The sequence below is a fragment of the Buteo buteo genome, chromosome 20 (genome assembly GCF_964188355.1).
Source record: "Buteo buteo chromosome 20, bButBut1.hap1.1, whole genome shotgun sequence".
NCBI classification, from domain to species: Eukaryota; Metazoa; Chordata; class Aves; order Accipitriformes; family Accipitridae; genus Buteo; species Buteo buteo.
In genome coordinates, this window is record NC_134190.1 from 10,514,459 (window position 1) to 10,528,391 (window position 13,933).

The following is a 13,933-nucleotide window of genomic DNA, read 5'->3' on the forward strand; positions in this document are numbered from 1 at the left end:
CTTTGTTTTCCCTTCGGAGGCTTTACTGTATGCCAAGGTCTCCTCCTTGCGTAACCAACAGTCTGGGCAAAGCAATCTGTGTTGGTAAGACACCTGCCTCACATCGCATAAGCCCCAAATTTGTGCTTAAAATTGCCACTGTCCTACTGTGAAGACAGTCTTTTTTTTTTTTTTTTTTTTGCCCCTGTTCTTGCCGTCCACACCAAATAACCAGTATCACCCTTTTCAGAGGGAGCCCTACTTCAGGCTCTATCAAGTTTTCATATCCATCTCCACGTCTTTTTCCTGATTATCTTCTAGAGCTCCTGATGTATGCACACCTAAAACAGTGCTCAGCAAAAGCCCCAAACTCCACTCCCGGGTGTTTCAAATTGCGAAGCACCTTCCTGTTTGCTTTTGCTTTGGGCGGAGGCTCATGCTTACGTTTTGGTCCCTTGTTCTACTGCTTACACAAAAACTTTTTATGGCTCTCTTACGGGAAGGGCAGTGGCCGCAATCACCAGTCACCATGGGGTCAAAGACAGACCCTGATGGCATTACCAAAGCTGGGACAATCTAGTCTCCCCATATCGAGTCACTGGAAGATTGTAAAGAGGCTAGAAAACTACTGGAAGTCTCCTGCCTTGCACAACGTCACATTCCTCAGCTCCTGCAGCCAGCCTCGTCTTGTCTGGTCTCTTCCTGCTGAACTGCCTCTCTGAGGCCAGGGTTTTCTTACTGGGTTCCCCAGTTACCATACATACCTGGCAGCTGGTACCCTGGCATGGGTTTTCTGTCCCATGACAAGTTATTTCACGGTGCTTTCTGGGACCTTCCTTTTGCAGTGTGCCTGGATCCTGCCTTGAACTGCAATTCCACTCTGCAGTCTCAAAATTCTGCAAGTGTCTGTTTCTTTTCTTCCAGTTTGGCTCAATTTCTCTGCTTGGGAACTACTTACAGCTTCTTGCCTGTTCCTCACACTGATAACACTCCTTAGCCTGAACCCCAAGCCTATATTTAAGTTAGTCTTTGCTATACTCCTTTTTATTTGCAAAGAACATACATGAAGGCCTCTTGTCCCTGCACCTACAGCAAGCGGAAGACAGGCAGCTTTACTCCTAAGCCTCTGCTTACTCCATCCCTGTCTGGGCTGTGTTCAAGTGACTGGGCAAGTTCATGAGAGAGGACCATTCTCGGATACACAACAACTATGTGCATTTCACAAGACCCTGGTCTGCAAACAGTTGGAGGCCGGAAGGGTGTCAGGAAAAATGCCACATTTGCTTGCCCTGCTCTTTTGCTCTTCCATAGGCCTCAGCACCTGCTGGGGACAAAGTACTGGGCTGGGATGTTATGACCCTCCTAAGTTCCTGCTCCCTCTCAGAGGTGCACAGACAATTGTTTTTCTACACTCAGATCTTTTTCATATACATGCATATAGCTCAAGGCAGCTGCAAACGCTACCCTGCTCCAGGCCGTTGGTCGTCAGTGGATACCGAGGTTTCTCCAAGTCAGATCTTGCTCAGGGCATTACATGCAGTCAGTGTCTCAGACAGTGGCTTCTGTTGTTTCGGTGATGACTAAACAGTACGGGAGTTGTTCCTAGTGGTTAGCCTGAACAGACCGCAGAGAGGCACATTGCATCCCTCAGCAGGCTCTGAGGTTTCCTACATACCCAGCTTGCTGCATCCAGCATGAGGCCACCACGTCCTCTAATCAATGCAGCAGTTCTTGAGTGACTTGGCTTCTCTGTCAGAAAATAGTGGCTGAACTCACACACCTGTATGCAGACAGTCCTATCTCAAACATTTCAGCCGGGCCATCTCATTGTGGAAGTAAGACTTTTTCCAGGGGCATTAGCTGTGGGATCTCCAGAGTTATAGCCACATTAATCATGAATTCCCCAAGAAACTGCCCTACCCCATTAAATACACTGGCATATTTTTTAATAAGGTCACCTGCCTTGTGTCGGCTGAGATGGAGTAATTCCCACTTTCATTACCAGTTTGATCAATTTAATATCCAGCCTGCTCGGGGACTGAGCTCTAGTGATGCCGCTGTGTGTACAGCATGAAATCTGCGGTGTCTTATATCCTCTTTGATGGGGTCTAGAAGCACAGCATGTCTGTCGATGTCCCCCTGCTTTACCTTTCTCTTGCAAAGGTGGGTTCTTGCTCTCCCTTCCTTCAGCCAGTCCTGCTGTGGCCACACCAATGTGGAAAACTGCATAACCAGTTGGGGAGCTACGGCTGATGCCTCTGCAGGTTCTCACCTTCTGCTGGGACCTGACTGCTTCCACAGGGCCACCAGGAGGGTGGTCCTCTTCCTGATGGCTGCCTGGTCTTAAGTATCACGTATTCACCCTGGTTTCAGTTGCATGGATGCTGGGGTTGTGTATCAGCTCTCTGGCAAAACTGTTGCAGGCCACCATACCATCCCCAAGCAGTCTGTCCTTGGCATTCACCAGCCAGCACCTTCTGTCCTGTGGTGACAATCTCCGCTGTGGCAGCAGAACCTGGGGCACAACATGGGGCCAGCAGCTCTACTGGGACTTGCAGAGTAACCTCTGTGCTGTCCCATCTACCTGGCTTTTGCAAAAAGAAAACAGTCCTTTTGACTCTTCTTATGCAACCACTTAAATCCAAGCAGTAGGGTTTGGTTGGACTTTTATCCAGTTAGTAGTGGAAAATGACTGTCATTGTCTTCTTTGGGTTGAGCTTTGTCTTTTGTGACCCAGCTGATTCAGAGGATTTCCCTCTGAGCAACAAGAGATGACAGCATGGCCAAGCCACAAAGAGCAGGTGGGCGATAGATAGATATGTTCCAAAGTCCAGACCAGATCAATGTAAATATTGCAAGTTTTCTTGGGAAAAGAATGACCCTATATTTTTGCAGATTATTTTTACCAATATTGTTCTGCACTGGTTACTTAATGTTTGAAGTTTTGGGGAGCATCCTGCCTAGCAGCATCTCAGAAAAAAATTCTATGGCCAGATGAAAGCATGAGAGAGACAGTTTGTAATTTACTCAGCTCTGCAATCTATATAGAGCAATAACAAAGCGAAGTTCTGCCTACTAAAGCACTGGGAGTTTACACCAGGAAAAAGGAGAAGAAAAAAAAAAAAAGAAAGAGAAAAAAAACCAAACCACAACTTCAAATACAGGCAGGATTTAGGATCCACTGGGAGTCATTCTCTGAAACGGGCCAGGTACCCTTCAGTGAGCACACCATCCCCTGGTTCAGTGAAATGTTCACCGCCTTCACTGCAACATCCCAGTTAACAGCAAGCTGGAATTAAACAGCGACGTTGCAAGCTATCAATAAATGATATATTACAGCCAATCATTAGGTTGGTGCCCAAGTTTGGGCCAACCTGTCGAGCCACATCATCACCAGGTACAGCGATTAAACTAGCGAAGAAGGTGTCCCCCCCTACTCGCAAGCCTCTCCGCTGTCATTTGTCCCCTGCACCACTGGATGGCAATGCTGCCTAAAGCATCGCCGAGGTTTCGCGGCCGGTAGCGGAGTCTGGGGGAAGAGGAGGAGGAGGAGGAGGAAGGTTCGCAGCGCCGGCAGACAGGCAGGGTCCGTGGGAAACCGCGTCCCGCTGGGACATCGCCCCCTTCGCTGTTGCTTCCAGGCTGACAGGAGATGCACCACTCGCGGGGGGGTGATGTCTCAGGACCCCCACTTTTGGAGGGCTTGAATCACGGAAAGCTGATATCTGGTGCCGAGGTTTTTCAAGCGTAGGAAGGGGTTGCCTGCAGGAGTGACTAAGAGTCACGCATTGGCACGGCTTGCTAGAAATTGCCCAATTTTTATACTTAAAAACTGTACTTACACTTTGTAAAAACGACTTTGTAAGCATGGCATTGCTGGGCTCAATGACTATTCAGTGAACTCATTTGAATGTGCATAGACAGGGCTTGCTTGAACTGCTGCATCAAAGAGAAATGCTGAAATGAGTCATTTGTGAATCACGGCTTATTTTCTGTTGTTAGCTCATCTGGAATCCCATGGTGATCAAACAGCCTTTTACAATGTGTTAATACATCGCTACTCCATGTGTTTAGCAACAGCTCAGTTCCAATAAATTGTAGGTAGTCACCCATTATAAAGAGGTAGTGTTTTCTGCTGCGTGTAAACCGGCTGGGACGAACTTGGAGATGAAAACGCATGCGAAATTTCCTGCTGTTCCAAACACTCTTTTCCACACTGCTTCCACTCTGATTTCATACCTGTTTTCTGTCTCCTTGCTTGCAGGGCACAGTCCAGCCAGAAGAGATTGCCTGCAAGGGCAAGTGCTCCCGTCCTCCAAGGAGGGCTGCGGGCACCGGCAGGAGCCAAGCTGCCTTCCAGGCACAGGAATGGAAGGGAGGCAGGAAAAAAAACACAGTCAGCAGCAGTCTAAGGTAAGGCCCTGGTTTCCCAATTGGTAGCTGTCCCCATCCTACACCACTCCATGGGCTGGAGAGCTTGGGCCAGACTATACTCAGATTCAGGAATTGATCCGGTTACATTTGGAGGGGAGGATAATTCCCCCCACTCCCCCTTTATTTATGGTCTTTAATGAACTGAATCAGTCCAGCAGGTCTGCAAAAAGTTGACAGGAGGCTGAGGAAGAGGGTGTGAATCCCTTAAGGCTGCTATTGTCATTGAACTCTGTGGTGTGAAACCACAGCCCGAGGTGCTGAGCTTCTCCCCAGAGCAACTGAGGCTCAGGAACCAATTCCCTTCTGCCAGCTCTTTTACTGGAGTGAGCGGCTGGAGATGGAAACATCTTCAACCAGCACAGCAAGCTTCACCACAACCCGTCTGTCAGTGCCCTAAGCCCTGTCTGCTTGTATATGAGTTACATGGCCGTAAAGGCCAAATACTCTCTGCCATCAGCTACGTAGGCTTCTTCTGTCACACATAATTGTAGCTCAAAGGTCCTGAATAATTGCGTTCATATTGGGCCTGATCCAGCCCCCAATAATAATCTTAATAATGCTGCTCTTAACCAGCCACATGAATCCCTTTCAATCCCCAACACAGGCTCAGTCATGCTGTAATTCAGTAGAGGAGGCCATTCACTGTGGGGCTAATTTAGTTTAAAATGCAGACAGCCTATTTATGGGACAATTTTTTGTTCCTGCTCTAAATTCTTATGCTCAATCAACAGCCTGTAAACCGGGTCAAGCCAACACATGACCCATTAGTGTAGGCAGTTGGGGCTTACAGCCCTTAGGAGCTGTATTTTTGCTGTGTTCCCTCACAAGCAGGATATATCCCCTATTTAGCTAATGGGCCCTGTTGTAGGGGAAAAAAATATAGAAACCCTTTTCCTGCGCTGTAAATCAATTTCATACGATCACAAGGTTGAGTTTGACCCCACACTCACCCACTCGATTAGCCACCAGTTTTTGCAACCAATGCTGGCCTTCCAAAATGAAGAAGCACCACTTTCCCTCTGGGCAGGAAGAGCACAAAACGGAGGTAAGCAAAAGAGCTTCACCCCATTGAGATGAAGACCATCGTCCCACCATTTATGCTGCCAGGAGCAGGATTCCCAGGAATACAGGGAAAGGGTTTCCTCCTGGGGAAGCTCCACGTGAGCACTGGACTATTAACAAAGCTCAGGTTCATTAATGGGTGTAAAAGAAGATGAACAAGTAGCTTATTCTCAAGTTTTGAAACGCAACCCACAGCGTGCAAGACCAGGCAGGGGTTAAGACATGCCCATATCCAGCAGGGAAGCAGGCAACAAGCAGATGTCCTGTGTAAGGACTCAAGACAAGTCCCCTGATTTAAGCACCCCCTTCCTTTTTTTCTCTAGGGTTATTTTTAAGCCAGCTGCCTGACTTCAGCAGCATCCAAGCTGCCCCAAGAGCTTTGGTGGGGCAACCTGAGACTGAGTGAGGAAAGGATGGAAACAGAATAAGAAATGAGAGGCAGAGAGATACCTTTTGGGACAGCTTCCTCTGGTGTGGGGAGCTGTGGCCTTAGGGGCCAGATTTACCTGCAACAAGGGAGGCTGTCACAGAAGAGCTGGTGAAAGGAATAGCAAGCACTCCAGGTGGAAAACAAAAGCAGGTCAACCACCCACCCATAAATATAGGCAGGACAGGCCTACAACTACATTGCCTACAGCTGGGGCCATCTGTCTAAAGGCAGGGAAGGGTGTCAGGAGATGAGGGCTTGTTCCAGGTTAGTGAGGTTAAGTGCAAAGCAGGTGATGCTGACTCTGGGGCAAGTGATAGCCTGTCTGCATTTGCATGCCATATTTTTCCAGTGACACTCTGCAGAGCGTGTGTGTGTTTTCAGAATAGCCCCAAATAAGCACTGCACCCCTCAGATGTGCACGTCTCTTACGTGTTTTGAAATAAGTACTGACAGCTGGGAGACAGGAAAGTGGGCAAAGACTTAGGAGAACTGCTTCTGCAGTTCTCATTTATGCCAGGACATCCAACAGAGTAAATCTTGCCAGAACTCAGGCTGGCTGAGATTCCTTCCTCTTTGTCCAGCTGTCTCACTACATCCCTGTACCCTTAGGCAACTCACTTCGTTCCTTTGTGTCCCAGTTATCTTGAAGATACGGGATAAATAATGCCACCTACCTCACAGAAAAATATTTACAGTTCCTCTTAGGATTTTCCTAAGTTTTTCTGCTGAATTTCCTCTGCTTCTGCCTTCACCTTTGAAGAACACAGGGGCTTATATTGCAATCCTGGTGCAGACATGTAGACATGTATTCCCCGCAAGTACCGTATTGCCTGTCCAATTTGTAAATCTGACCCCTTGAGAGCCTAAGGTACTTCAAATGCTTTATTTTTACTGGTTGTCTTTAAGGCTCTTTCCAGTCTGCACCTCATGCGTACTGGGAGATAGAGGGATGTAGAAATGATGAAGATAAATGTCATGACTCCAGGAAGTGGCGCTTTAAAAACATTAGTCACTTTGGATAAAGTTACCAAAGAGGGCAATTCCGGCACCTAAAGGAGGATAGGGAAGGAGGGGAAATTGCACAGCTCAGATTAGGGTCAGGCTGTTGGGTAGCGTTGTCCAGGCTGCCCTTGCAGGGCTCTCCCAGGTGTGAGCCCTGCGTTTCTGGTGCTAGGTTAGAGGAAGAAAACTCTGGGGTTGTTCTGCCACGGAATTTCCCAAAAAGAAGACACACAGGGGCGCCAAAGACTTAGGAAAAGAAGCCTGAGCCTTTTCCTGCATAGCTCCTTTCTGAGCAAGCTCCTCACCCACCCCGGGAAATGAGAGGGCTCTGCTGCGGAGCGGGTGGTGTTAAGGGAGCAGCTTATCAGCCCGGGCCTGATTTCATTTGGAAAGGCGCTGGGGCTTCGCAATCGCTTAAACTTGCCAGGTGAAAACAGGCTCGGTGGCTGCTGGCTGCTAACAACCCTGCGCCTCTCCCAAGGGGAGTCCTACGGAGCTGCCGCGGAAGGAGGGATGGGGCGAGCTCCGGTGTGGGGGGCCTGACTCCCGTGGGAGGCCGAGGCACCCCCTTTGCCCTTCTTGCACAGACTCGCAAGCACGGTCCCAAACTTGCTGTGAACAAATTTCCCTGCTAAATCTGGAAAAGCTCCATTGTATCAGCACGGTAGTACCACCCTCGGGAAAATAAAAAGTTTGCTGGCCAGTGTCCGAGTAACTGTTTGGTTTCTTGGGTGTGAGGATGACGGTCTGAATCTCTGTCTGGTGGGTTTGTCCTCCTGAGGTGGATCTGGAGTGGTGGTGTCTGCAGCTGCTGTCATGGACGCCAAGGTGAAAATCCCCAGGATGGCTGTAATGTGGGTGCGTGTCAGCCAAAACCTCCATCCTCCAACCGCGCCCTCGTTTCCCTTTGACATAGGGAGGAGACTAAAAGCGATTACATCAGCTCTTGACTGCCATTAGGTGATACATATAGCGGGTTGGTATTCCTTCAATGGCTATATGGAACGATTATACCAGATTATCTAGTGCATGGCCTGCTCTTTCACTCACTTCCAGAGGTTTTACTCCATAGTTGTCCGGGAGGCAGGCAGGAGATGTTGGTATAAAACACCACATAAACACAACTGAGCCAAGCAAACTAGACCCGTAGTATAGGCTGCCATGGAAAAAAAGCCATGCTCTTCACTGTTTTGTTTTGCTTTGCTCTCCACCGAGTGATATATCTTAGTGACAAGTTGCTCTAGCCATAGAGCATTGCTTTTAATACCATAAAGTGTCGTGGGGTGTAGGCATGTGCTAGGACAATGGCTAGAGCTAATGTTAAAGGCTAAATGTATTGCAGCTGCCTGCAAGCTGGGCTAGATTAAAGACTACAGCTTTGGAAGTTTCTTGTTAAAAAAAATCACTAAGAGTTTTTTTGTGCAGATTAATATTGTTTTGGACATCAGAGCCTCCAACAGTCATTTTCCAGTAATATGGCTTTTTGTAATTATTCAACACTTTAAAATATATGCCTTGCAGACAGCAGTTCTAATGTTAGCATAGACATATCAAAGTAGATTTTATTTAAACTCTGCTGTGGGTAATACCAGGCTTTGTTTTTTAAAACATGCCTTGGAATTATTAGGGTGTTTTATTCAATGCACTAAAGAATTAAATTCCACTTCCAATGTATCATAATATGCGAGGATGGACGCAACAGCAAAGTATCGTTAGAGAAGCTGAGAGTCTCAAACATGGGTGCCCAAGTTTAGCTGTCAAAGAGCACAACTAGGCACCTGACTGGAAATGACCTGGTTTATAGAGATCCTGATCACCTGCTGCTCCTCTTAATATTGCTTTCCCGGCTATGGGACATGTTGTCACCAGCAGTAGGAAGAGTAGATAGTAGTCTGGTGGTTAGTTCAGTCCCAATTCTTGGTTTCCTTTCCTTCCCTTCCCTTGATCTCCAGCAAACCAGCTGCGAGACCTTGGGGAAATTCCTTATCTTCCCCTTACATCAGTTTACTTATCTGTAAAGCAGATAAACTAATAACACTGCACCTCTCGAGGGTTTGTCGAAGCTTATTATACAGTAGCGAGTGCTTTGAGAGGGAAGTCATTATAAAAACGGCATGTTAATATGACATGAAGGTAACATGAAGGAGCCCCATTCTGCTCCATACAAGTCAGTTATTTGCTTTAGCAGAAGCAGGGATTTGGCCTATGCTTAAATGACTTTCATTTGTTTTTCTTCTTGAATGCTAATACATAGTTAAGAGATAACATTACAAGGAAAGCTCATTCCTGCCTATGTGTAAATATTTAGCAGCTGAATAGGTGTTATTTAGCAGGGTACAGTTTCTGCTTCTCCACAGTTTCTAAGGATGTTAGTACAGACTCATTCTAAGCTGCTACAGATCAGAAGATACACCGAAATTACCAGATCAAAATCCTTCTCATATAAGTGTACACATACAGAATTTATTTTACTGGGCAATTAAATGTGTAAGATAAATAACCCTGGGGGAGGAGCGTTGTTTGAGGTTTTATGGCATATCTTATTATGGGCTCAGTTTCGAAATCTTAATCCAAGCAAAACTCCCCGTGTAGAGACTTAACACTAGAGCGTAACTTTGTGTTTCATACTCAGGATACGTGCAGTTGGGTGGATATGTGCGGTTGCATCAGTGGATTTTAGGGCAGTTGGGGGGAGTGAAGGCAGTGAAGCTTTGCATAAAGAAAAGCAGCCCTTCCTAGAACATTTGTATTAGCAATAATGCTTTGATCAGGCAGGTCATGTTGAAGGACCTTAGGCAGCACACTGTTTTCTGGATTTCATCTGACAATTTTATTGATGAAAAATGAAAAATAAATGTCAAATAAAACTTATTTGTAACTATTTTGGGGTGGCATGGTCAGTAAAACTGCAGTCTACTGCAGCTACGAGATTGTTGGCAAAATAGTTGCCTGTGTTTCAAATGCAAAAGCTTTTTTGGAGGACATGTGAGCAGTCAGAATTGCCCAGAAAATACTCCAATTTTATGTCCGAGCTGCAAATGCAACTATTTTCTTAAAACTGGGTGGGTTTTTTTCTGTTTAGGAAATGAAATGTACAACAGAAAAAGTTGGAGTAAACAATCAGATCTTGACATGCTTGCAGTGGACAGATTTCTTTAGAAAAAGACAAAAGCGCTTGGTGGCTTTAGCATGGATTTATTGTGCCTTACAAAAAAGAGAAATTCCTCACAAACATTCGTATTTTAGACCATACAACTGCTCCCTGAGTCATCCAAAAAAGCTGAAACGCAGTTTTACCCCACCGATGCTTTTATTCATAGGGATGATCTTTTTAGGAGCTCGTTTTCTGGAGGCAGCAATGACAGTACCCAGCCCTAAAAGGCCTAGGTTGAGAAAGAGGTATCTGGTGAAGCAGAATGTACCTGTTACATTTTCCTAGGACGTCTACGGCATGGGAATTTGTATCATGTGGTTGCTCATGCAAACACCACCAGTCCTCAGTAGCTGGATTGCATTGGTGCCGCAGCATGCGCTCAGTTTTAACTCTCAATTACTTCCCAGTTTTGCTTGTTTAGTTGCTTTAGTGTAGTTAGTTTAGCAAACAAATATTAGAGGGCTCCTTGGAAAAACTTTGCTTCCCCTCCACCCCTCCCGAAAAAGTTTTCGTCTCGCTTCCAAGAAGTTGAACTCAGGCACACCTCCTGCTCCTTCATTTGGCATTGGAAAGAAACAAGAAAAAAAAGCTATTTATACGCAGAGCTGGTTCCCAAGCTGATCAGCCCCCCCACTCTGGGGCTTCAAACGCCGGGGCCGGGGGCCCCGGGGGTCTCTGGGCGGCGGTGGGCAGCAGAAAACGCGTGGAAGAGGTACCGCAGTGCCGTACTAGGGCACAGCATCCTCATCCTCATCCTCCCGCTCCTCCGTGGGGGCTGCACAGTGGCGCCGGCCACGCCGCGTCCTGGCGCCTGCTCCACGCGTGACGCCCCGCATCCCCCTCCAAAGCGTGTCCCGGAGGAAAGTCGCGACGGGGTGAGCGGGAGGGGAAGGGGAGGGAAGGGACATTGGTTTCCTGAGGTCCACAGGAGCGGCTGAAGCGACCTGTTGCACTCGGTGAGCTTCTCTCCCGTGGGAAACAGGCTTGAAGGAAAACAAACTCTGCTCGAATGAGGAGCCGGGAGACAGCACCGCGGGCAGGCCAGTCGCGGGTGGATTTCTTCTCTTATCCTTTTCTTTCCTCTCCTTCACCCCATCCCAAATCGAGCGTGGGAAGGGCTTCCCCGGATCTGCCGGCGAGAGGGTTGAGGCTGCTCCACCCCGGGAGCCAGCTCCCCCGCAGCAGGGCATAAAAACCAGCCACGAACCCCCAAACCATCCGAGGACAAACCTCTCCGCTAACACCCGAGATGCAGCACCTCCCTTTCCCCGGTACCGGCCTCCCCAAACTAATTGAATCATACTGGACCGCAAAGTGCGAGGCAAGGAAGGGCGGGGAGTGTCTGTTTTCTTCTTCTTTTTTTCCTTTTTGTCTTTGTTTTGGAGGGTTTGGGGTGTTGGGGTTTGGGGTTGTGGAGGGTTTTTTTTTTTTGTTCTGCCGGTTTTTGCCTCTTCCCTTCTGCTCCTCCCTCTGCTCAAAGGTGCACCCGGGAAGATGCCTCGTCCCCGGGCCGGAGGAGACCCTCATCCCGGGGGCAGTCGCTGCCCCCCCTTTCCCCCCCAACCCCCGTAAAGCCGAGGCAGACCCACACCAACCTGAACCTCTCCTTTCTCCCTCCGAAAACACCGACGCCAGGAGTTCAGCCTGGGCAGAGGAGGGAGGAGGCTCCCCCCGACCCCAGCGGGGAGCAAACCCACCCCACAGCCCCGGCTGCAAGAGGCCCCACGGGCTCAGGCCGGCCACTGCCAAAAATTAATTAAAAAAAAAAAAAAGTTATTTTTGTGGCAGCGAGCTGGTGGAAATCAGCCGCGCCGAGTCTCCCCCCCGGCACTGGGGCAGGGAGAAGGGAGAAGCAACAGTGCGAGGAATTACCCACCCTAAACTCCCCGCAGAGCGTCGGGAGCCGGGTTTATCCCACCGTGCAAGGACCTGTCGGTAACTCCGACCGGCTGGGGAAACTCGACGCCGGGCAGGGGAAAGCCCCCCCCCCCCAGCAAGAGCATCTCTTCCCCCCTTCCCGGCTGGGAAGAGATGCGCGGCGGGGTTGAGCCAAAAGGTGCTGCCGGTGGAGGGGAAGGGGAGCGGGCAGGGCTTTGCCCTGGGGACGGACCCGGCGCGTCCGTCAGAAATAAATCAGAGGGGATGGAGCTCCGCCGTGACTCCCTCCGTTCCACCTGCCAAAATCACTGCCGAGCTGTGAACCAGCCGGTGTGACAAAGAGGGGTGAGGAAAAAAAAAAAAAAAAAGGGAAAAAAATGGCTACACGTGTCTTTGCTTTAAAAGAGACTGTTTCTTCAGCGGAGAGAAGTTTCCTCAGCCTCATCTTCCCTTCGCACGGGGAGGAGGCAGGCGGCAGGGCAGGCAGGATGAGGGAGACGCGCAGGGCTGGCACCGCAGGGATGACAGTAGTCCAGGGTGCGGTGGCTTCAGCCCCTACACCTTTACGTGCCGGATTAGCCCTCAAGGCTGCGAGGGAAAGGAATCCTCTAAACGCCCGGACCAGGGAAGCCGAATTAACCCCCGAAGTGCAGTCACCAAACGCCCCAGGGAGGGGAAAAGGAGCGCCCCACAACCCCGGGCTCTGCAGCACGCCCAGCCCATGCCCTCCTCCCCTGGGCTAAAAAAAAAAAAGGGCAGGGATGAGCCCGATGCGAGCCAGGGCTGCCCCGTAGCCCCAAAATCCCGGCTCCCTCCCCGCAGGCGGGCTGTGCTGGGGCCGCCTCTCTGCCAAGTACCGCGGGGCAGAGCCGGGCTGCGGGAACCGAGTCCTGCCCGGGGAGATTTAACCCTGCGTGGGGAGCGGTTGGAGGCAGGGAGAGGGGAAAGATCCCACCGGGAGGACAACAGAAACGTGGCACCCAAGTTTACCGGGAACGGTTCGCCGAAGGCCAACTTCAAATCGGATTAATTCCCCGCCCCTCCCCGCAAAATAATAATAATAATAAGGAACATTTTAAATAGTCGTTACGGGGCCAAAATTGCCGTCTCCCGGAGGGGCAAGGCGGCCGGGAAGCGGGCAAAGGAGAGGCGGCAGAGTCCCGGAGCCATGAAATCTTCGCTCATCTTCCCCATCCCTCTCCCATTTTCCACGGGGCCGTCTTTGCTCCGCGTCTTCCCGGAGCGGGAGCCTCCCTGGGACCGGGGCTGGGGGGGTGGGAAAGGGGCAGGGCTGGGTAATTAAATTCCGGTGCCCGGCTAATTACCGTAATTTGACGCTAACTGTACACCGCGGGCAGGCGCTGGGAGCGGCGGTGCGAAGCGCGCCTCGCACGGCCCATTGACCGCGTCCCGCCCCGCCGGTGCCCGCGGAGGGGGCCCGGTCGCCACCGACCTCGGCTCGTTTTGGATTGGGGGGGGCTGGAGGTGGGAAGCGGAGCCCCGCGGCACTGCAGGAGCCGGAGCTTCAAGTGCCCGCGGCCCCGGCGCTCCCCCGGGGCCGAACGGCTGCGGGTGGCGGTTCTCGCCTCCCCCTTCCCACCCGCCTGGAGACAGGGCCTGACCTCCCTCCTGCGAGGTCCTTGTCCCCAGGCTCTTAGCGTTGGGGCAAGGGGGTGCGTTGCCCTTCCCTTTGCTGGAGGCTGAGACCAGCCCGGGACCCCAGGACCCGACCCAGCACAGCATCATAAGCGGGGGGTAACACAGCCCGGCTTTTAGGGAGCCTCAAAGTGACCCACAGCTGGGACACGATGCCACGTTCCCCCGTCTCTGAAATGCAAAGGGCTTGCTGTGCAACCGCAAAGTGGAAATTCATTGCATCCCTCCCCCAAAATCCTGGAGCTGGAGCAATGCTTCCCCCCCCCCCCCCCGTGCCCAGCCCCTGGAGATGAGGCAGGGGCCGTGCTCCTTCTTTTTCGGGGTGTGAAATCAGAGCT